Source organism: Pimephales promelas, chromosome 2 (assembly GCF_988280905.1).
Source record: "Pimephales promelas chromosome 2, fPimPro1.hap1.1, whole genome shotgun sequence".
In the NCBI taxonomy this organism is placed as follows: Eukaryota; Metazoa; Chordata; class Actinopteri; order Cypriniformes; family Leuciscidae; genus Pimephales; species Pimephales promelas.
Window position 1 is genome coordinate 34,410,599 of NC_142770.1, and position 21,793 is coordinate 34,432,391.

The following is a 21,793-nucleotide window of genomic DNA, read 5'->3' on the forward strand; positions in this document are numbered from 1 at the left end:
TGTTACTCTGCAAAGGTAACTTAGTTGACCAAGAGTAACATAGTTGACATTCATGACATGTTCTTATAGTTTTCATGAGTTCATTTAATATTCTAATTGTACAGTAACTATAAAATACTTTGCAATAAATATTATAAAAGTATATAAACTTGTTTTCAGGTCAAAGTCAACTCAGCTGTTCCTGCATTGCACACCCGCTTCGAATGTTATCACTCGATTGAATGGGCGTTATCAGTGGTTATCATTCCATATATATGGGCCAGTAGGGGCCTGCTGCGCCTACTGGTAGGCTCAGAAGGCTGTTATCATCCATCCACATGGTTAATCACCGACAAATACAGGAGAAGACTCCAGCTCCAATCCCAGAATCCAGCTCGCCGGTAATCGGAAGTCTACTGAATGACGCAGCTACGTTGGAATATTTCGCGCTTGATTTTTGATAAGGTAAGAGCATTTAAATGATAAAAAACGAGCATTTAAACGGTAATTAATTAGTCATTAAGGGAAAACAATACATAAACAATACATAAAATGTGTTTTAATGTTGCGTGACGTTATGAGATAACCGTATGATGATATTTCGCGCTTGGTATTTTCAGGTAAGAACATTTAATGAAAAACCAGTGTTGGACAGATTTTCGTTTTATGAATTTACTTCAAAAAAGGGAGGCTGAATCTAAAGTGTGAAGCTTTCTGTGCATCTATTTTTTTCCTCAGGCACAATGAATGACATTAAGGGCAGGTGGGCCTCATTGAGTGAAGATGAAAAGCAAAAATACTGTCACGGGGGAGGCCGGACGCCGGATGACCGGCCGTCCCAACCCCCGACACACGTACCACCGCGAGGAGCCAACACCACAGAGGACACGGAGGCCAAATCAGTTAGAGAAAATCACAGAGTCTTTATTGAATAAATTAAGTTAAAACGGCCTCCAGCCAGCTGAAGGAAGGTGAAGTTTCAGCCGTATAGCTGGCTCTCTCAAAACTCAGGTAGGCAGAGCAGGTGAGGGTTCACAGCTGGACTGGTTCTCTCGAATTCACAGCAGAACAGTTTCTCTTTTCACAGGATTCCAATGGACGGAGAAGAGTACGGAATCCACAGCAAAGCTGGCCCTCTTCTCAGGACCCAGGCCGACAGAAGACAGGTGAGGATTCAACAGCATAACTGGTTCTCTCAGATTCACAGCAAAGCTGGCCCTCTTCTCAGGACCCAGGCCGACAGAAGACAGGTGAGGATTCAACAGCATAACTGGTCTTCTCAGATTCACAGCAAAGCTGGCCCTCTTCTCAGGACCCAGGCCGACAGAAGACAGGTGAGGATTCAACAGCATAACTGGTTCTCTCAGATTCACGGCAAAGCTGGCCCTCTTCTCAGGACCCAGGCCGACAGAAGACAGGTGAGGATTCAACACCATAACTGGTTCTCTCAGATTCACAGCAAAGCTGGCCCTCTTCTCAGGACTCAGGCCGACAGAAGACAGGTGAGGATTCAACAGCATAACTGGTTCTCTCAGATTCACGGCAAAGCTGGCCCTCTTCTCAGGACCCAGGCCGACAGAAGACAGGTGAGGATTCAACACCATAACTGGTTCTCTCAGATTCACAGCAAAGCTGGCCCTCTTCTCAGGACTCAGGCCGACAGAAGACAGGTGAGGATTCAACAGCATAACTGGTTCTCTCAGATTCACGGCAAAGCTGGCCCTCTTCTCAGGACCCAGGCCGACAGAAGACAGGTGAGGATTCAACAGCATAACTGGTTCTCTCAGATTCACAGCAAAGCTGGCCCTCTTCTCAGGACCCAGGCCGACAGAAGACAGGTGAGGATTCAACAGCATAACTGGTTCTCTCAGATTCACAGCAAAGCTGGCCCTCTTCTCAGGACCCAGGCCGACAGAAGACAGGTGAGGATTCAACAGCAAAGCTGGCCGTCTTCACAGGGCTCAGGCAGACAGAGAGTACAGATGAGAATTTAACAGTTTAACTGGTTCTACTCACAGGATCCAGCAGAACATGGAGGAGTAAGGATTCAACAGCAAAGCTGGCTCTCTTCACAGGGTTCAGGCAGACAGAGAGATAAAGATGAGGGTTCAACAGCATAACTGGCGCTACTCACAGAGTCCAGATGGACGGGGAGGAGTGAGGATTCGACAACGAAGCTGACTCATGCAGGCAGAGAGTGGCAATTCAACAGCAGACTGGACTTCACAATCCTACGTAGAGATTAAAGAGGAGAAAAGAAGAATTTCACCACTAGATGACTTCCTCCATCCAATGAGATGCGGGCGATATATCCACAGCCAGAACCGTTTCCCCGATGTCACTGCATTACACTTCCACTCGTGTTTAACTGTAATTCACACAAATCGGCACACGTGATTTAATGAACAACACTGCAAAGTCTTGTCACTCACAAACTAGGGCGTAGACAGGGGATCTGGTCCACTGCACAGCACTACAATCTCTTGGACTTCTTCCAATAAAGCGTGGGACATTCAAACTTCCTCCAAAAAGACAGATTTACACCTCATGAAGTCTCATCACATCCTCCAAACAGATTTCTCGTATTACAGTCCAAACATCAACAGCACTTATCTCTTATCCACCACGGTTCTTCTCTTCTCCTTCTCCTTCTCCTTCTCCTTCCTCTCCCTCCTCCTTTCATCCTTTCATCATGTGTTGTCCATCCTTTCCTCCTCTTCCTGCTGTCAGTCCTCCTCTGCTCTCCCCTCTCCTGTGTTCTTTCTTCTTCTTCTTTTTTTTTGTTTCATGGCCGTTCACTCCTTTGGAGTATTACCGCCACCTACTGTATACCTTACGCACATGATTAATGGATCTGATTAAGAAGGAGGAGAAAAAAAAAAAAAAAAAAAAAATCATCCCATAGTATCAGAGCTCGTGTATCAGCTGACGCTGCGTATTCAGCTCCTCCAGCTTCTACACTGAGCTCCTCAAACCTCAGGATGATCAGAAACTTGTTCTCCTCCTCAGGCTAGATCCTGTGATCTAGTCCTGTAAGCTCTAAAAAGGTTATCACTTCCTTAAACCTTTCTCTATCACTCAAACCCTTTCCCAATAGGTCCATAATGCTCACTGGCCTGTTCTTTATATTTCTAAAAAGAGTCCTACGCTGATCTTCATATTTACTACACTTAAAAAACACATGTTCTACTGTTTCAAGTATGCCACATTCATCACACATACCATTTCCATGCTTTCCCATTAATGCCAGTGTTGATTTTAAACCTGTATGACCCATCCTTAATCTAGAAATCATGACTTCTTCCTTTCTATGTCTTCCATAGCACGAATATTTTATCCCTACTGATTTTACAATATTATAATGCCACCTACCTGTACTGCTACTTTCCCATCTTTGTTGCCATATTCTTATTATTTCTCTATTAATTATTGATCTGACTTCATTTCTTCCTAAAGGTATCTTAATATCTATCAAGTCTTTCCTTAATGCTTCTTTTGCTAATTTATCCGCTATTTCGTTTCCTACTATCCCAATGTGTGCCGGTACCCAACAAAAGTATACAAGTATCCCCTCTATGTTCAGCCTATATAATAATGTATAAATTTCTACCATCAAGTCTTCTCTGTCTGTTTTTGTTGATAGTATACTTTTAAGTGCTGCTGCAGAATCTGAACAAATTACAGTCGCCATCCTATTTGGCTTAGTCTGCTCTAACCACTGCAATCCTACAATTATAGCAGTTAATTCTGATGAATATACAGATATTTTGTCACTCAACCTTAAACTTATTTTAGTCTCAAATTTTGGAATATATACTCCTGCTCCCACTTTTTGTTCTACTGGGTCTTTAGATCCATCTGTATAGATCTGTATACAAGAATAAAAAACTTCTCTCATAAAAGCATTAATTTCATGCCTATTAGTATATCTTCCTTCCGCTTTCTCCCTATCCTCCAGCAATCTCATTTCAACATTAGGCTCAGGTATATTCCACACTGATACCCCTTTTAATGGAATATTGGGACAAATATCTACATTTTCCAGCCCACATTCCTCAACCCACTGTTTATACTTCCATCCAAAACTATTCCCATTATTCTTTTTATATTCCCAACAGTCATTTAAAATTGCTTGTGTACAATGGCTCTTACTACAACCCTGCAAGTTAACCCAGTACATCATTGTAAGCTTTTCCCTTCTTAAATCTAGTGGCATCTCCCCCATTTCAACCCTGATGGCATCTAGAGGAGTTGATCTTATTGCTCCACAGCAGATCCTAAGTGCCCTAGCTTGTATGTTGTCCAACTTCTTTAGCTCTGACTTTGATGCACCACCATACACTGCACACCCATAATCTAAACTAGACCGTATCAATGCTTGATATACATGTAGTAGTGCACTTTTCCTTGCTCCCCACTCATATCTGGCTATAGAAGTCATACAATTTATTACTCTTTTGCACTTGTTCTCAATTTTCTTAATATGTCTATTCCATGTTAATTTTTCATCAAATATAAGCCCAAGGTATTTAAACTCTGTCACTCTTTGTAATAATTCACCATATAATTTCAAAGTAATTTGTTCCATTTTCCTTTTCTTGGTAAAAACCATATATTGGGTCTTCAATACTGAAAACTTCAATCCCCATTCTACCGACCATCTCTCTACTTCATTTATTGATTCTTGTATTCCTTTAACTACATTCCCTAAGTTCCTACCTCTTCTCCACACAGCACCATCATCTGCATATAGTGCCTTCCCTATACTTGGTTTCACTCTTTCATAAATATCATTAATCATTATGTTAAATAAAATTGGACTGATTACACTTCCTTGAGGAGTCCCATTCAGAATATCATGCATTGTTGAAATTTCTTCCCCTATTCGAACTTGAAATGTACGTTTAAACAAGAAATCCAATATCCAGTTGTACATTCTCCCCCCTACTCCAATTTTATCGAGCTTAATTAAAAGTCCCTCTCTCCATAAAGTGTCATATGCCTTTTCAATATCGAAGAAGACAGCAACAAGAAATTCTTTCATTGTTAAAGCTTTTTTAACCTCATTTTCAAATAATAACAAAGCATCCATTGTAGATCTTTTCTTCCTAAACCCACTTTGAGCTGAAGACAAAATCTCATTTTTCTCCAAGAAATAATTTAATCTTCTTACTATCATTTTTTCCATCACCTTACATAATGTAGATGTAAGAGCAATTGGCCTATAACTACTTGATTTTGTTACATCTTTACCTGGTTTTGCTACTGGTATCACTACTGCGTTTTTCCACTCTTTGGGTAAGGTACCTTCATTCCATATTTGGTTGTACACATCCAGTATTGCTTTAATGGCTACGTCTGGTAAGTTTTTTAACATACTATAACTTATCATGTCTCTCCCTGGTGTTGTATCCTTTGAATTGCTGATAGCAATCTTTAGTTCAAAGAGATTAAAATCATCATCCATATTACAATCAACTTCTTGTTTTTTCCTACAAACATTCATACACATTTTATTTAACTCTTGTCTCCTTTTTAAAAACCTATCACTCAAGTTTTCAATGCTATGGACCTTAGCAAATGTTTTAGCCAATATTTCGACCTTTTCTTTATCTGTTCTGGCCACCTTTCCATCTTCCTCAATTGCAGGAACTTGTTTATGAATATTAATACCGTTCATTTTCCTTATCATTCTCCATACCACATGCATTCCAGTCTCTCTCCCAATTGTGTTACAGAACTCCTGCCAGGCTTTCCTCTTTGCATTTTTAATTACCCTTCTTGCAGCTGCCCTTTTTTTCTGATAATCTATTACTGTATCTTGAGTAATAAACTTTTTTAAAACCCGGAATGCCTTGTTCCTTTCTTTAATTGCCACTGTGCATTCTTCAGACCACCATGGGACATTTTTCTTTCTTTTTCCATTGCCTTTTATTAATGGTATAGACAGATTCGCTGCTAAAATAATTTCACTTACTACTTTTTTATATCTCTCCTCAATATTCCCTTCCATCTTCATATTTTTGAAATTTTTTTCACACAACACAAAAAACTCGTCCCATCTTGCCTGTCTAAATCCCCACCTTGCACACTGGTTAAAACTTTGCTTTTGTACTGCACTCTGAATTTCACATACTATTGGCCAGTGATCACTGCCCAAATTATTCTCTTGTACGTTCCAAGTGCACTTACCTGCTAATGCAGCTGATATTATTGTGAGATCCAAACAGGACAAGCCGCCTTTAACTGTATCCATTCTTGTTGATTTCCCATCATTTAAACATACTAATGAGTGTTCTTCTATAAACTCTTCTACAACTAATCCGTTACTGTCTGTACTCTTACTACCCCATAAACCATTATGTGCATTAAAATCCCCACATATAATAACTCTACCCTGTGCCTCGCCCATCACATTTTCCAGAATACTATTATTTATTTCTTTGCATGGATTATAAAAGTTTGAAATTCTAATTTCTTCATACCTTCCCATTATTCCTATACTTACACATTCTACATTATTACTTGTGTTTATTCTCTTATATATTATATCATCTTTGATAAATGTTGCACACCCTCCCCCTCTTCCTGTTACTCTGTCTTTCCTCTCTACTACATATCCATTTATCTTAAAGTCCAAAGAATAGTTTAACCATGTCTCTTGAATGCATATTATGTCTGGTGCCTTATCCATTTCGGATATATGTTTTTTAAATTCTTGCCCATTTGCTATTAAACTCCTAGCATTCCAATGTAGTAGTAGGAAAGACATTTTACAGCTAAGAGTTATTACTCTGAGTCATATCCGTGGCAGTTCCCTCCTCCGCTTTCAAAATCCCATGCACCTCCTCTGCTGAAACTCCTGTTAACTTGAGAAATTTATTAGCACATCCTACAATAATCCTTAATTTGTCAGATCTCTTTTCCACTTGTGAGGTACCATTCACGACCGCACAGATGAATGCCACAAAGTCGATTTTGTTTACTGTGATATGAAGTTCTGCCTCATTCCTCTCATGATTTACTTCTCTCTGAGAATAGGATTCTATCCTATTTCCTGGTGCATTAGTTACCTTCGGTTCACCTTTACTTTTTCCTTTTACCTTACGCACAGCTTCTGCATATGTTAGATTTTGCCCAGATTTCACTTTCTGAACTTCACGGGCTTCTTGTTGTACAGGACATCCTGCGTATGCTGCGCTATGTCCACCGCCACAGTTACAGCATTTAATCACTACGCCCTCCTCACACTTGTCATATTCATGTTCCCCCCCACACTTTGCACACCGCATTCTCCCTTTACAAAAATTTGCAGTATGTCCCATCCGTTGGCAGTTAAAGCATCTCAAAGGTGGGGGTATGAACTCTCGCACCAAGAAGCTAACAAACCCTATCTTCACTCTTGTGGGCAGATTACTACCTTCAAACAGAATCATCACACTCATGCTTTCACACTTTTTGTTGTCTTTCCACATCAGCAGTCTTCGAGTGGAGATTACTGTGCCTCCACTTAGATTTGCTTTGATATCATCCATACTTACATTAAGAGGTACTCCTGAGATAACCCCCCTGATTCCATTACCTATTTCTGTACATGATATCTTTCCTCCTGCCAGCGTTTTCATTTTCAGAATTTTTTGTTTTTGTTTTTCATCCTTACATTTAATCATTATTCTTCCATTGTTTAGACAAGCTACAGCTTTCACTACTCCTATCTCTTTCTCGATTGCTTTCGATAGTTTAACAGGATGAGTTTGTTGTTCTGACTGCTTAGCAAAAGTAATTAGAACCTTGATTTCTCTTTCCTCTTCTTTATCAGCTTCACTTCTCGTTTGTTTTACTTTATTAATTGTTCGTTCACAATCAGATCCATCATCCATGCTGCTCTTTTTCTTCCTTTTATTATACCTTACTTCCTGATAATCCATTTCTTGTTCATTATCATCATCCGATGATTCTCCCCATGCTTTCCTCCCTTCCGCCGCCATTTCCCGCGCTCTCCCGCCAAAACGCCTCACACCTCTTACTCCTCTCCTGTGTTGAAGATGAGATATCCTTTTATCCTTCCCAACTGACAACGTGTCCCAATCGCGATCGCGATAGTCTTGTCCCGCACCTGTTTTGAATTAACTAATAATTCTCCGTCTCCGCTCGGAGTTTTCCGGAACTAGAGTCTTCCGGGTCCCACACCGGAAATCCCTCCCCTCAGAAACTCGGCCATGATAAAAGGTTCCGCCTGCCTTTTTTTTTTTTTGTCACCCCGGTGACAATACTTTCAAGAGTCAGCGGCACTGAGGGCACATGGGCAGACACAGGACCTTAGCCCTGAGATTAGGGATGCCCGAATTAAAGTGCACCTTAAGAAGCTGAAGTTAGAGGTTTGGAAATCTATTCACATCAAGGTGGTCAAGCATTCGGAGTCACAAATTACTATGAGAAGAAAAAAAAAATGATTGCATTTGGACTCTATGTAAACAACTAATTTATAGTTAATGTATCCCTGGGTGGTCTTTGGCCACATATTTGACACATGTGACAACACTGTTTTCATATATTGCCAAGCCCTGTAATGAGTTGTTTCTTCAGTGTGTGTTGAATTTTTAAAAGTAGGTTTTGTGTATAATCAAGTATTTACTATTTTTGTGGTTGTCTTCTTCTTTTAAATATTGTAAAGGTGTCCAAGCTTGAGGATTTGGGTGTGGAAACAGCCATTTTGTCATTTGACCGCCAAAAGTCCACATTAGAGGTGTTTGAACTGAGCAGCAAAGGAGCCACTGATTTCCTTGATTCAACGGAGACAGTGAACAACTTTGCACTGCATTTCAAAGGTATTGGTTATATAAAAATCCACAAAAAAATGGCTCAGGCCTGTAATAGTGCAAATATACATCATAAAGTTTTATGAAATTATTGTTGTCTGTTGTTACATCTGTAGCCAGCTCCTCACCCGCAACACCCAGTACCAGAGAACATGTCAGTGTTCTGGTAGGAAAAGTGCAAGATCTATTCAACCAAAAATATAGTAAGCATAACTTCAAATACTTTTAATACCTTCATGAATCCATGGCATTATTATCAAATGAATAAATTATCTAATGTGCCCATCAACCATTAGATTGACACCGTACCAAAATGTCTGTTTGCAGCCTGTACACTGGCTATCAACTAGAGGGGAGAGTGACAATTGTCCAACTGTGTAACATTGTGTAATCTGTGCATGCATATGTGTGCTTGTGTATTTCAGAGGAGGCCGGAGGTACTGGGAGGCTCCCCTACCAGTCCCTGGTAAATCAGAGCATGACCATTAATGTATCTGGACTGCCCACAAGCCTTACTCTCAGGAAGCCTTCCTTTTATGGAAGGAACCAATTGGTCGAAATTTTGAAAGCTGCAGAGGAGATTTCATTTGAAATAAGTAAGTGACATTACCATTACCAGTGTCTTTCTCCACTTGTGTTTTAGCAGACCATTTGGCTCTATGCAAAGTGGGGAAAATAAGTTAACTAAAGAATAATATATAGGCTTACATGTAAGTCTTTGTATAATTTTGGGGCGTTGCATCTCTATCTGTCCCTTCACCGCAACCGGTCAAGCCAGATGGCCGCCCAGCCTGAGCCATGGTTCTGATGTATCTGCCTCTTAAAGGGGTCATTTAATTTATGTTATGTAGCTGTTTGTGCATGTATAAGATCTGTAGCGTTACAAAGATCAGAGTCTCAAACCTTAAGAGATACTCTTTGTAAAAGGGAAGGCTCAGCCACACCTTCTTAAAACACTTCCCCCACTCAATCTCCACTCAAAACACTCAATCTCTACGTCAGTATGTGGGGGCAGAGTTCCATAACACCGCCCAAATGTATACGCAAAGAAGGCATAACTCTTATCCGTGCCGGCATGTCGTGGAGACTCTGTGTTTTTCGTTGCAAAAGTCCAACTACTTTGTTTGGCTTTCTAAAAGAGGACACAATTAGAAAACAGTGCAAAGCTTTATTTACAACACTGTTCCAGCTACAACCCAAATATTCAACTGTGTGCTGCGCATTTCCAGAGGACTGTTTATAGCACCTGGGAGAGCTCTCACTACATCTTTGTCATTTCAACGATAACAAAGCTGATGTTCCAGATATGGTATTAAGCGTGATATTTTCATCAGGCGCATAAGGTATTTGGGCCAATCACAATGGACTGGATTTCTGGCCAATCAGAGCACACCATGCTTTTCTGAATGATGAGCTTTATACAAATTTGACATGTTTCAGAAAGGAGTGGCATAGCGAGCAACAATAATGTACAGAATGTCTAAAATAATGGCTTTTCTTAACCTAAAACCGCATAAACGCATTGCATTAAACCAAATACACAAAATAATGTTATTTTTTATAACCATCATATGACCCCTTTATAAAGAAGTTTTTCCTTGCCTCCGTCACCTACAGTAGTGCTTGTTCATGGTGGGAATTGTTGGGTATTTGTTAACAATATTATAAAGAGTATGGTCTAGACCTACTCTGTTTGTAAAGTGCTGTGAGAGAAATTTTGTTATGAATTAATGCTATATAAATAAAATTTAATTGAAACAGATTCAAGTTATAGATTCTGTATGTGTCTTTGACAGTTTGTAAGGGATGTGACAATATCTCAGTTTCGTCATCATCCTGAATATCCTATAGATGATTAGTTGTGACTAGTGAATGTGGCCCTTGGCAATGGTTTTCATCTTTTTTAAGCTCATCAAACTATTCACTAATTAAAGTCTATGTATATAATTCCTTCAAATTACATTCCTTCATTGATATATTCACTGCTGTGTGATTCATTATTTTCCTCCAGTACTATTGCAGGAAGGCCAGTTATTTGTTAAGGTCATGCTAAATAAGGGTTTTTTCTGTCTTTCTTTCTTTTTTTCTAAATATATCAATCAGATGAAGCACAATGCAACCCCACTGACTTGGGAGAGGAGATGTCAGAGCACATGGATGCAGAAGGTATGCTGAGTTGTTTTTATTTTATCTTTAAATAAATATATTACATAAAACTTTAGAGGCATTATTAACTAGATATGTACCTGGTCATTTCACAGCACATTTGACTACTGCATACATTATTGAAATAATACAATTAATCAAAAGATGAAATGTTCACCTTTGTGTGATGGTTTAATCTTTTCAAATCAACAGACACAGCGGATGGCATCCAGACGAAGTCGGTGGAGGAAATTTTAGAGGCCATGTGTGAAAATGGTATTTCATGTAATCGTAATACATTTTACCAAATGTTACAAATCAGTTTTTGGTATTGCTTAAGTTCAAGCTTAATTAAAACTACTGTCTTAGTCTTCCATTGACAGTGAGAAAAGCTCACTTGTTTGAAAATTACAATTTATTGCTACAATATTTATCCAGGTGACATTAAACGGCATATATACGGTTGGAATTCTGGAAATTTTACATTTTGAATTGGCTGTTGAGATTTAGATGCAAATAATGGAACTTTTTTTTAATTAATGATTTACTAATTAACTATTGACAGTATAAATGCCTACAGTTTGAATTATGAATTTGTAATTAAGATTAAAAAAATGTATTTAGAAAGTTATTATCGTGTTTTGTTTTATGTACTTTAGGTGCACAACAGATGGAAGAGTCCGCAGAAACAGCCACTACTGTAGCCATCGTGATGACTGCAGATAAAGGTATCTTTCCACATTGTGGTTATTTTTATTTAACAGGAAGTGAATGTTATACCATATATTGCCTTAAAGGAATAGTTCACTTTAAAAAAAAAAAAAAAAAACTTTTGCTGAGAACTTACTCACCCCTATGTCCTCCAAGATGTCCATGTCTTTCTTTCTTCAGTCGAAAAGAAATTAAGGTTTTTGATGAAAACATTCCAGGATTTTCTCCATATAATGGACTTCAATGGGAACCAAACGGTTCAAGGTCCAAATGAGTTTTAGTACAAACTGTTCAAAGGACTTTAAATGACACCAGACGATGAATAAGGGTCTTATCAAGCGAAACGATCGCTCATTAAAAAAAATAAAATAAATAACAAAGTTCAAGTTTTATAAGCTCAAATGCTCGCCTTGCTCTGTTCCGTGATGAGTGTTCGTGACTCTCCTGTTCAAACTCGTTCATCAAAATGAACAAATCTTTTTTTCGAGTCATAACTCGAAGAGTCCTAGATAAGACCCTTATTCATTGTCTGGTGTCGTTTAAAGCCCTTTGAAGCTGCACTGAAACTCTCATTTGGACCTTGATCCGTTTGGTTCCCATTGAATTGCATTATATGGAGAAAATCCTGGAATGTCTTCATCAAAAACCTTCATTTCTTTTCAACTGAAGAAAGAAAGACATGGACATCTTGGATGACATGGGGGTGAGTAAATCATAGATATCTATATAAAGGCTAGATGTCTTAAGGCGGAGTTTCTATCGTCATCACCGGCGGCCATATGTCACAGGCGTGGTGACGAAGTGGTCAACACGAACACAAATACTCTTATCTCGTTGAAATCTTGACGGATTTACAAACGGTTTGGTTTCTTACAAAAGTTATTAACGTGGCGATAATTATCTGGATGATTATTTATTTATACACTTATTATTCATAAGTAGGCTGTGTCATAACTACATCTCTGACGATTATAACAAACCAAACCGTTTGAAAATCGGTAGAAAATTGAGCAAGTTATGGTTATTTTAATAGTACATGTACCATTCACACAATGTTACGAGTGAGCGAGCTGCCTGTGACAAGATGGCCGCCAGGTGCAGACGTCGACCTCCATTGGCCAGCAGCGTGGACGAGATATCTAGCCTTTATATAGATATCTATGGAGTAAATTCTCAGCAAAAGTTTTTTTTTAAAAGTGAACTACTCTTTTAACAAGTTACAAAATAACAAATGAGCTCTTCCTCATAGTAGACCTGGCCAAGACTAGCAGCAGCCTGGATATAAATAAGCAGTTTCAACAGATTACAATACTACAATAAGAACAGATATGGAAACAGAAGAATAGACTAAAACATTTTAAAATGGATAAAAAAAAAACATTAGACTGTGACAAATTAGCCTCCAATACTTTCATTTAGGATACAACATCATTTAACTAGATTCACTTTTAAGTATTTCAATGGGCAGATTCCAGGCAGAACGTGCAGTAATGTATAAAAACATCTCAGAAGCGCAAAGGGTGTTGTCCAGTACATTTTTTTACATGATTGAGCATTAGCAATATCTGAGATTAATTGATGTGCAATATCCACATTTGCATTTGGCAACAGTTACAAATGAGTAAGCTGCCTTTTATATGTTGCTTCGAATTAACTGGCTTGACTTCCAAAATATTTGTGGTTTTCCTTTGGTAGATGGAGACAATGTGTGCTGTGTCTGCCGCATCCATTTTGACGACAAGAATAAGAACGCAAGAAAGAAGTGGCGTTCATGGTCACAGTGCACAGTGTGCCAATCATGGTCACACACTGCATGTGGTTTTAAAAAGAACATGTGCCTTCCCTGCAAACACCATGCAAACACCCTGAACCTATGCTATTTCACGAGTTCACACTTACATATAATTTTGAGTGAGTAAGATTCAATGCGTATTTGGCGTGCTGTCCGGAGGGAGGGCTCCGTGCTCGGAATTCTGCCCGAACCCAGAGTACTCCCCCCGTATGTAAGTGATTTTTTAGAAAGAGGAGTGTGCAGGACTAGGAGTGTGGAGAAGGGGTGGAGGAGGGATGCTGCAAACTGCCAATGGATCGAGGTAAGACTGCTGAGTCTATATATACCCTCTTATCATTGGTTGCTGATTGCCGTCCACTCGTGTTAATTATCTGAACGTGCTCCTCCCGAACTTAGTTATTAACAAAACTTCATTTCACGAGTTCACACTTACATATAATTTTGAGTGAGTAAGATTCAATGCGTATTTGGCGTGCTGTCCGGAGGGAGGGCTCCGTGCTCGGAATTCTGCCCGAACCCAGAGTACTCCCCCCAAAAGGCTAAAGAGCAGAGGACAGCCGCCGGACTAAAGACCCCCCAAAGAGTGCCAAGAAATGGCGGGCTGGCATCTCGAGAAGGGGCCTGGATGCTTGGTCAGGGAGGCCCGTGATGTTGGCTCACTGCCTGGACTGATGGCCCTTGTTGACTGCGAACAAGGTGTGGTTGTTGTATACTTGTCCAGGAGGTTTTCACGCTGCATCCACTGTAAGACCAAATATTCGCTGAAATGAAAGAGAAAACATGAGTGCTCTACCTGGAATTTTCTCGCTCCGTCCGATGTGAGACCAATGCTCGCTGGACGGAAAGAGGAAACCTGAAAAGAGGAAAATGAGTGCTTATCCAGGAGATTTTCTCGTACTCTCGTCCACGGTGAGACCGAATGCTCACCGGATGAAAGAGAGAAAATTTAAGTGCTCTACTGGGAAAGCTCTCGCTCCGTCCGCTGTGAGACCAATGCTCGCTGGACGGAAAGAGGAAACCTGACAAGAGGGGAAAATGAGTGTTTGCCCAGGAGATTTCTCGTATTCCATCCGCTGTGAGACCAGCTGCTCGCTGGATGAAAGAGAAAATTTTAAGTGCTCTACTGGGAAAGCTCTCACTCCGTCCGCTGTGAGACTAATGCTCGCTGGACGGAAAGAGGAAACCTGACAAGAGGGGAAAATGAGTGTTTGCCCAGGAAATTTTCTCATGTCCGTCCGCTGTGAGACCAACTGCTCGCTGGATGAAAGAGAAAATTTTAAGTGCTCTACTGGGAAAGCTCTCACTCCATCCGCTGTGAGACCGATGCTCGCTGGATGGAAGAAGGAAAACTGAAAAGTGGAAAAATTGAGTGCTTGCCCAGGAGATTTTTTCTCACACTGCATCCGCTGTGAGACCAACTGCTCGCTGGATGAAGGAGAAAAATGTAAGGGCTCCTCTGGGAAAGCACTCACTCTGCTCATAAAGTGATGGCGGTTTTTTGAGTGTCTAAGAAAAACGAAAAAGGGTAATTTAAACGTGGCATTGAGTGTGTGAGTGGAACTGAAGGGCTGGTAGCTTATGCGGAAAGCCGAATACATTTAATGAGAATTTCCAGTGTTATGGGGTGTCCGGAGTCGGGGGCGGGTGGGCTGGGATCTTTGGATCCCTTTAATCAGGGTTTGTGAATTGTTTAACTCCACAGAAGTAGTGCCGTACGACAGTTTATGGGAAAAACTGGATTGCCGCTCAAATAACCTTTAATAGGAGATAAAAGATTTGATTGGAAAGAGAAAAATCGGGGGAAGGCAAGTTATAAGAGACGTTATATTTATCGTTTCCTTTCTTTATGTTACCTCCAAGCGGTAATATAGGATTGAAGGGTCCTGGGAGATACCGCTTGGAGGATAAATTTTGATGCGTGCGACGTTAGCTTGGAGACCAAGCTTGCTGGACAGAGGAAATAATCAATTAAGGGTTTTAACAGGAATAATAATTCTAAATGGTGATGTACTGGAGAGAAAACATCATTGTTATAGCAGTGTAGAAAATAAGCCAGAGGAACAGAGCTCCTGCGGGAGCAGAGAAGAGGTCACTGCTTGAGCAGTGTAGAAAATTATCCAGAGAAACAGAGCATCTGTGGGAGCAGAGGAGACGTCACTGCTGTGGCGGTGTAGTAAATTAGCCAGAGAAACGGAGCTCCTGTGGGAGCAGAGTAGACATCATTGCTGTGACGGTGAAGAAAATTAGCCAGAGAAAAGAGTTTCAGATGGAGCAGAGGAGACGACACTGCTGTGGCAGTGTAGAAAGTTAGCCAGAGAAACAGGGCTCCAGTGGGAGCAGAGGGGACGTCACTGTTATAGCAGTGTAGAAAATAAGCCAGAGTAAGAGAGCTCCAGTGGGAGCAGAGTAGACATCACTGCTGGGGCCGAGTGAAAATTAGTCAGAGAAAGAGAGCTCCAGTGGGAGCAGAGTAGACATCACTGCTGTGTCAGTGTAGAAAAAATAGCCAGAGAAACAGAGCTCATATGAGAATTATTCAGAGAAACAGAGCTCCTGTAGGAGCAGATGAGACATCACTGCTGGGGCCGAGTAGAAAAATTAGCCAGAGAAACAGAGCTCCTGTGGGAGCAGATGAGACATCACTGCTGGGGCAGAGTAGAAAAATTAGCCAGAGAAACAGAGCTTCAGTGGGAGCAGATGAGACGTCACTGCTGGGGTAGAGTAGAAAAATTAGCCGAAAGAAACACGGCTCCTGTGGGAGCAGAGTAGACATCACTGCTGGGGCAGAGTAGAAAAGATTAGCCAGAGAAACAGAGCTCCTGTGGGAGCAGATGAGACATCACTGCTGGGGCAGAGTAGAAAATTAGCCGGAAAAAAAACGCGGGTCTTGTGGGAGCAGATGAGACATCACTGCTGGGGCAGAGTATAAAAGATTGGCCAGAGAAACGGTGCTCCTGTGGGAGCAGAGTAGACATCACTGCTGGGGCAGAGTAGAAAAGATTAGCCAGAGAAACAGAGCTCCTGTGGGAGCAGATGAGACATCACTGCTGGGGCAGAGTAGAAAATTAGCCGAAAGAAACACGGCTCTTGTGGGAGCAGATGAGACATCACTGCTGGGGCAGAGTATAAAAGATTGGCCAGAGAAACAGAGCTCCTGTGGGGGCAGAGGAGACATCACTGCTGGGGCGGTGGAGAAAATTAGCCAGAGAAACAGAGCTCCAGTGGGAGCAGAGGATACGTCACTGCTGGGGCAGTATAGAAAATTAGCCGGAGAAACAGAGCTTCAGTGGGAGCAGATGAGACATCACTGCTGGGGCAGAGTAGAAAAATTAGCCGAAAGAAACACGGCTCCTGTGGGAGCAGAGTAGACATCACTGCTGGGGCAGAGTAGAAAAGATTAGCCAGAGAAACGGAGCTCCTGTGGGAGCAGAGTAGACATCACTGCTGGGGCAGAGTAGAAAAATTAGTCAGAGAAACAGAGCTCCTGTGGGAGCAGAGTAGACATCACTGCTGGGGCAGAGTAGAAAAATTAGTCAGAGAAACAGAGCTCCTGTGGGAGCAGATGAGAAATCACTGTTGGGGCAAAGTAGAAAAATTAGTCAGAGAAACAGAGCTTCTGTGGGAGCAGATGAGACATCACTGTTGGGGCAAAGTAGAAAAATTAGTCAGAGAAACAGAGCTCCTGTGGGAGCAGATGAGACACCACTGCTGGGGCAGAGTAGAAAAATTAGTCAGAGAAACGGAGCTCCTTTGGGAGCAGAGGAGACGTCACTGCTGGGGCGGTGGAAAAAATTAGCCAGAGAAACAGAGCTCCAGTGGGAGCAGAGGAGACGTCACTGCTGGGGCAGTATAGAAAATTAGCCGGAGAAACAGAGCTTCAGTGGGAGCAGAGTAGACGTCACTGCTGGGCAGTGGAGAAACGTACCTGTGCAAATGAGCTGTGGTGTGAAGCCGAGCAAGAGCGGGAAGTAGATTGGGGCCTGGCTGGCCGATTATCATCTTCTTGAGCGCAAACAAAGATGCGAAAAAGAGGGGCGATTTAATCTTTGCAGGAGTATGCACATCTTTATTAACGTTTCAAAATGGCTTAGGGAACTTTCACCCTGGCAGTTAAGTCCGTAACGGGGAAAGGTTCGCATGAAAAATCGCTAATGTGAACGCCATTATGGGAACCGGGTGCGCACTGGGGTACCGGACCCGAGACTACCTGGAGGAGGTGGTGGTAGTACTGACTACCCAGCACGGACTCGGGTGCGCCCTTGTTCAGGAAATAAGGTATCCTGTGCATGCGTTTTAGCTTATTGTGATGTATTCAGTTAAATGAGTAAGGGATGATAGTGTTGAGGAATTACCCTGGATACGAGCGAGAGTAAGCCTGCAGTGTATTCGAGCATTGTACGTGGAATCAGAGCAACATATTTGTAAATCCACTGTATTCTTACGGGTCCGTTTGCAAGCAGCAGAAAACCACCTTATGCGACACACGTACAATAAACCTGTATTGTTCACTTAACTGCGCATAGTAGAAGCAATTTTACTAAAAATAAATAAGTAAATACACAATATTTACCCACGTTCTGCTTTCCATCGAGCGCCGTGCACGTTTGCAATGACATAAGATGCACGCGAACGCACCAAGGTTCGATAGAATTAAATTGGGTGTGGAACCGGACCCACGCTGCGGGGGGCGTCGGGGACAAATGCGCTCGGACCGCTGCAAACACAGGATACAAACCATATATGGCATTTCACCGTAACAAGCCTAGTGTAAAAGCTCCGTTGTTTCTCATTTATTTATTTGTCATTTCTAAGGGTGGTTCCCTGCCGATTTGTTCGTTCTGGATTAGTAAACCAAATGGTGAAGCTGCGGGTTAGAATTGGTCTGAACTTCTGAAATCTTAAAAGAGGAGTCGATTCCTGTTAATGGAATCGATTCCTAGCTTTGGAATCGACTCTATATTCCTAACGCCTCGGATCGAGGAATCGATTCTTTTTGGGATCGAGGAATCAATTCTTTAGAATCGATTCCCAGCCCTACTGTTTACGTGTGAGTTTTACGCCATAAAGAAGCATCGCGTTTAAGGAACGCAAATCATTGTACAGAAACTATTTATATCGATCACAATTAGTATTCGGATAGCGTAAATGCTCGACATTCAACGATTGAAGCGATGCGAAGTTCAATCAGGGACGCGAAAGTTTTCAGCTAAACACTCACAGAGTTGACCCGGCAGATGTTTGAGAGTGTGGATCAGCCGGGACTGGATCTGCAGCGTGGCTTAACTTACTTACTGCCTGTTGCGACGGCCGACGCTGGAGGAATGTCCATTCCTTTGCGTTAAGATGGCAGCATTGCCTTGTCCATATCTCTATGGCAGGAATTATTGAATGGTCCGGTTTAAAGATACCGCGGAAGTAGATTGCGGATGTTTCGCCCGGGGTGGCGATGACCCGTTTGTTTGGCCTGACGCCCATGGGATGATACCGGGTTGCGGAAAAGATTCCTAATTCTGGACGAAAGATTCTCTATCGAAAACAGGAAGAGCTAGATTCGGACATGGCCAAATGCTGCAAACTGCCAATGGATCGAGGTAAGACTGCTGAGTCTATATATACCCTCTTATCATTGGTTGCTGATTGCCGTCCACTCGTGTTAATTATCTGAACGTGCTCCTCCCGAACTTAGTTATTAACAAAACTTCATTTAGTGCATTCAAAATGTATCTAGTAGTAGTTATTGTTACTGTGTTGACGGCCCCCAACCCATCCCTACAAATATATACACACACTCACATAATACATACATACATACATATATGTGCATTTTAAAATGCATTAAGTGCCTTTCACCTTTTTCATTAAAATACACTTGATGAACCTGTATTAAAGCTGATCTTTTTGTTGTTTTGATTCACCCCAATTTGTCTTTATTGTTGTCGTTTGTTGGCACCTTCAATGTGGTCCCTTTTAAACTGGGCCATGTGGGGATCAAATAAAGTTCTATTGTACTGAATTGAGTCTACATGTTGTTTTTATATATAAATCTGTTTCATCATTAGTTCAATAGGGCCTGGTTTTAGTAAGAACCTCTCAATAATACAATTAATTAAATAAAAATATATAATGGATGCTGGTATCGAAGAAGCCACCTAGTTTGAAAGATGTAGTTCCCCTCGGAAGTATTTTCACACTCACCATGTTATGCTTTTCTTTTAATGATTAACATTTAAGATTAAATGTGATGGGTATTTTATCTGTGTTTAAATGTTACAAAATAATAATATAGATATTAATTGTTTCCTTGGATCTGAGAAATAAAGTTTATTGACAGTTTATGCAAGGGGGTTCCACTTCTGTTTAGAGTTGTCTGCCATGGATAGACTACATTTCAATTCAAAGTACTGCCGGTCACTATGATATTATATTTTAGTCACAAATAGCAATAATTTGAACACATAACCAACCATTGCTTTAAAAAAAAAAAAAAAAAAAAAAAACTTTCTTGAAGTGAATATATATATATATATATATATATATATATATATATATATATATATATATATATATATATAAAAATGACATGCTTTTCAAATGGCACATGAGTTTTGGTAACATGGACTAAGAAAACATGCATCCATCTTCTTCTTGGACACTTGGTAATTACTTAAGTTGTCTGAGAAAAGTTAAATATGTGTAGTATTAGATTATGTGTTGAAAAAGATGCTATATTTTGAAGAGATACAGCAAGCAAATGTCACCTATTTGGTGGAAGGGCCAATTTACAATGTAGGCTACTCTTGTATTTGACTATCAATAGGCCTAATAATAGTGTACAAGTAGCCTAAGAGGAAATGACTACCCATCATGTAGATGATGGTCTTATCATTAATGGTATTTAACCATCATAACATCATTAACATAAAAAGAAAGTATATAATGTAAAGTATATGTATATAAAGTATATGTATATAAGCCATGTGTGTCCCAAACCCAAACATAAATGCAGTGTGTGTGTGTGTGTGTGTGTGTGTGTGTGTGCGTGTGTGTGTGTGTGTGTGTGTACAGTACCCGATATTCCTTATGTTGTGAGGTTGTAAATCTGTTTACAGAGTAACAAACAAACAAACAAACAAACAAAAAGCTTCATATAGGCAACTCCTATTGAGCTCTCACAGTGCTCTCTAAAACTATACCCAGGATGGCTTGTGTATGTGAAATGAGAAATTTAAAACTTTGTTGTAGAGCTAAACCAATACATCGTTAGAAAGGTCTTGACCTAGAGAGTAACATATGTAAGTATTAAGATTTTACATGACCCCTGTTTTGAAATACTGACCTTTGAAACATGACCCTGGTGCATGTTTGAACGCTTGTAATTAAGCAATGAAAGGGGCTATCAACATGGGACCAACTGTTATAGAGAGCTCTTGTCCTTAGTTATCATGTGAATCTAGACAACAATTTAGAACAATTTCAAGTATGGTTAAAAATAATTTTAACCTATTTAAAAATGTAAACATTATTTTCATTTAAAATCTGATTACATAGATGTGTTTACAATCCCCCTAAACTCCTCACTGTACTCTCAACTAACTATTTACAACCTCCCATTCCAAGAGAAACACTTATATTTTAAAAACTACAATTCCCTATAGCTACACAATGCAGCTTGATACAAATCGGCACTGCAGTTGTAGTTTTTCTGGTTTGCAAATTAGGGTTGAAAATTAGGGTTGTAAAAACATATATCTACTGCATATATCAAATATATAGTATAGCCAAACGATTATTTACACTGCATCTAGATGATCTACGTTAAGAAAATGTAAATAAGTTGTTTTATTTAAGAGATATTAGCCGAAACAGGAGAACCCGTAAAGCCCGCCCACAACACAATGCACTTCCGTGTCGGATGCACTTCTCAGAATCGAAGGAGTATTTGTTAAAAGTGTTAACCTTAACACGAACATATCGTATTTGTTGAGTTATCAAGTTGTGTTTTTCTGTGGTCAAATGTTGAATTTATTATTATTTTTTAAATTGTCTATTAATAAAATAATTTCGGGCGGAAGGACGTCATGCAAGATGCGTGGTTTCAGCTATAGCGGCGTCAATTAGCAACCACCATAGCAACTAAATACAAAAGATAAAACTAAATGTTATGTAGGCCTAAATTCACTGAACGAAGATTGTGAAAATAAAGCAGTCCATTGGAAGAAGAAAAGAACCTACTGCACCGTTATGTTAGAAGATTATGTTGATTCTGACTGTAAAATCATTCTGTGTCATTTTATTAAGCAAGTTACTTTTTATTTAATTTATGTGTGCTTTGAATAAGTGCTATGAC

General features: G+C 40.4%; 1 protein-coding gene and 1 pseudogene across 2 annotated transcripts in view; one reads left to right on the plus strand and one right to left on the minus strand.

Moving 5' to 3' along the window:
* The window catches only part of LOC120475522 (ribonuclease inhibitor-like), a 457,326-nt gene that overhangs the window by 173,979 nt on the left and 261,554 nt on the right, over positions 1-21,793 (minus strand). The window lies entirely within an intron of this gene.
* LOC148997249 (uncharacterized) lies at positions 723-13,523 on the plus strand (annotated as a pseudogene).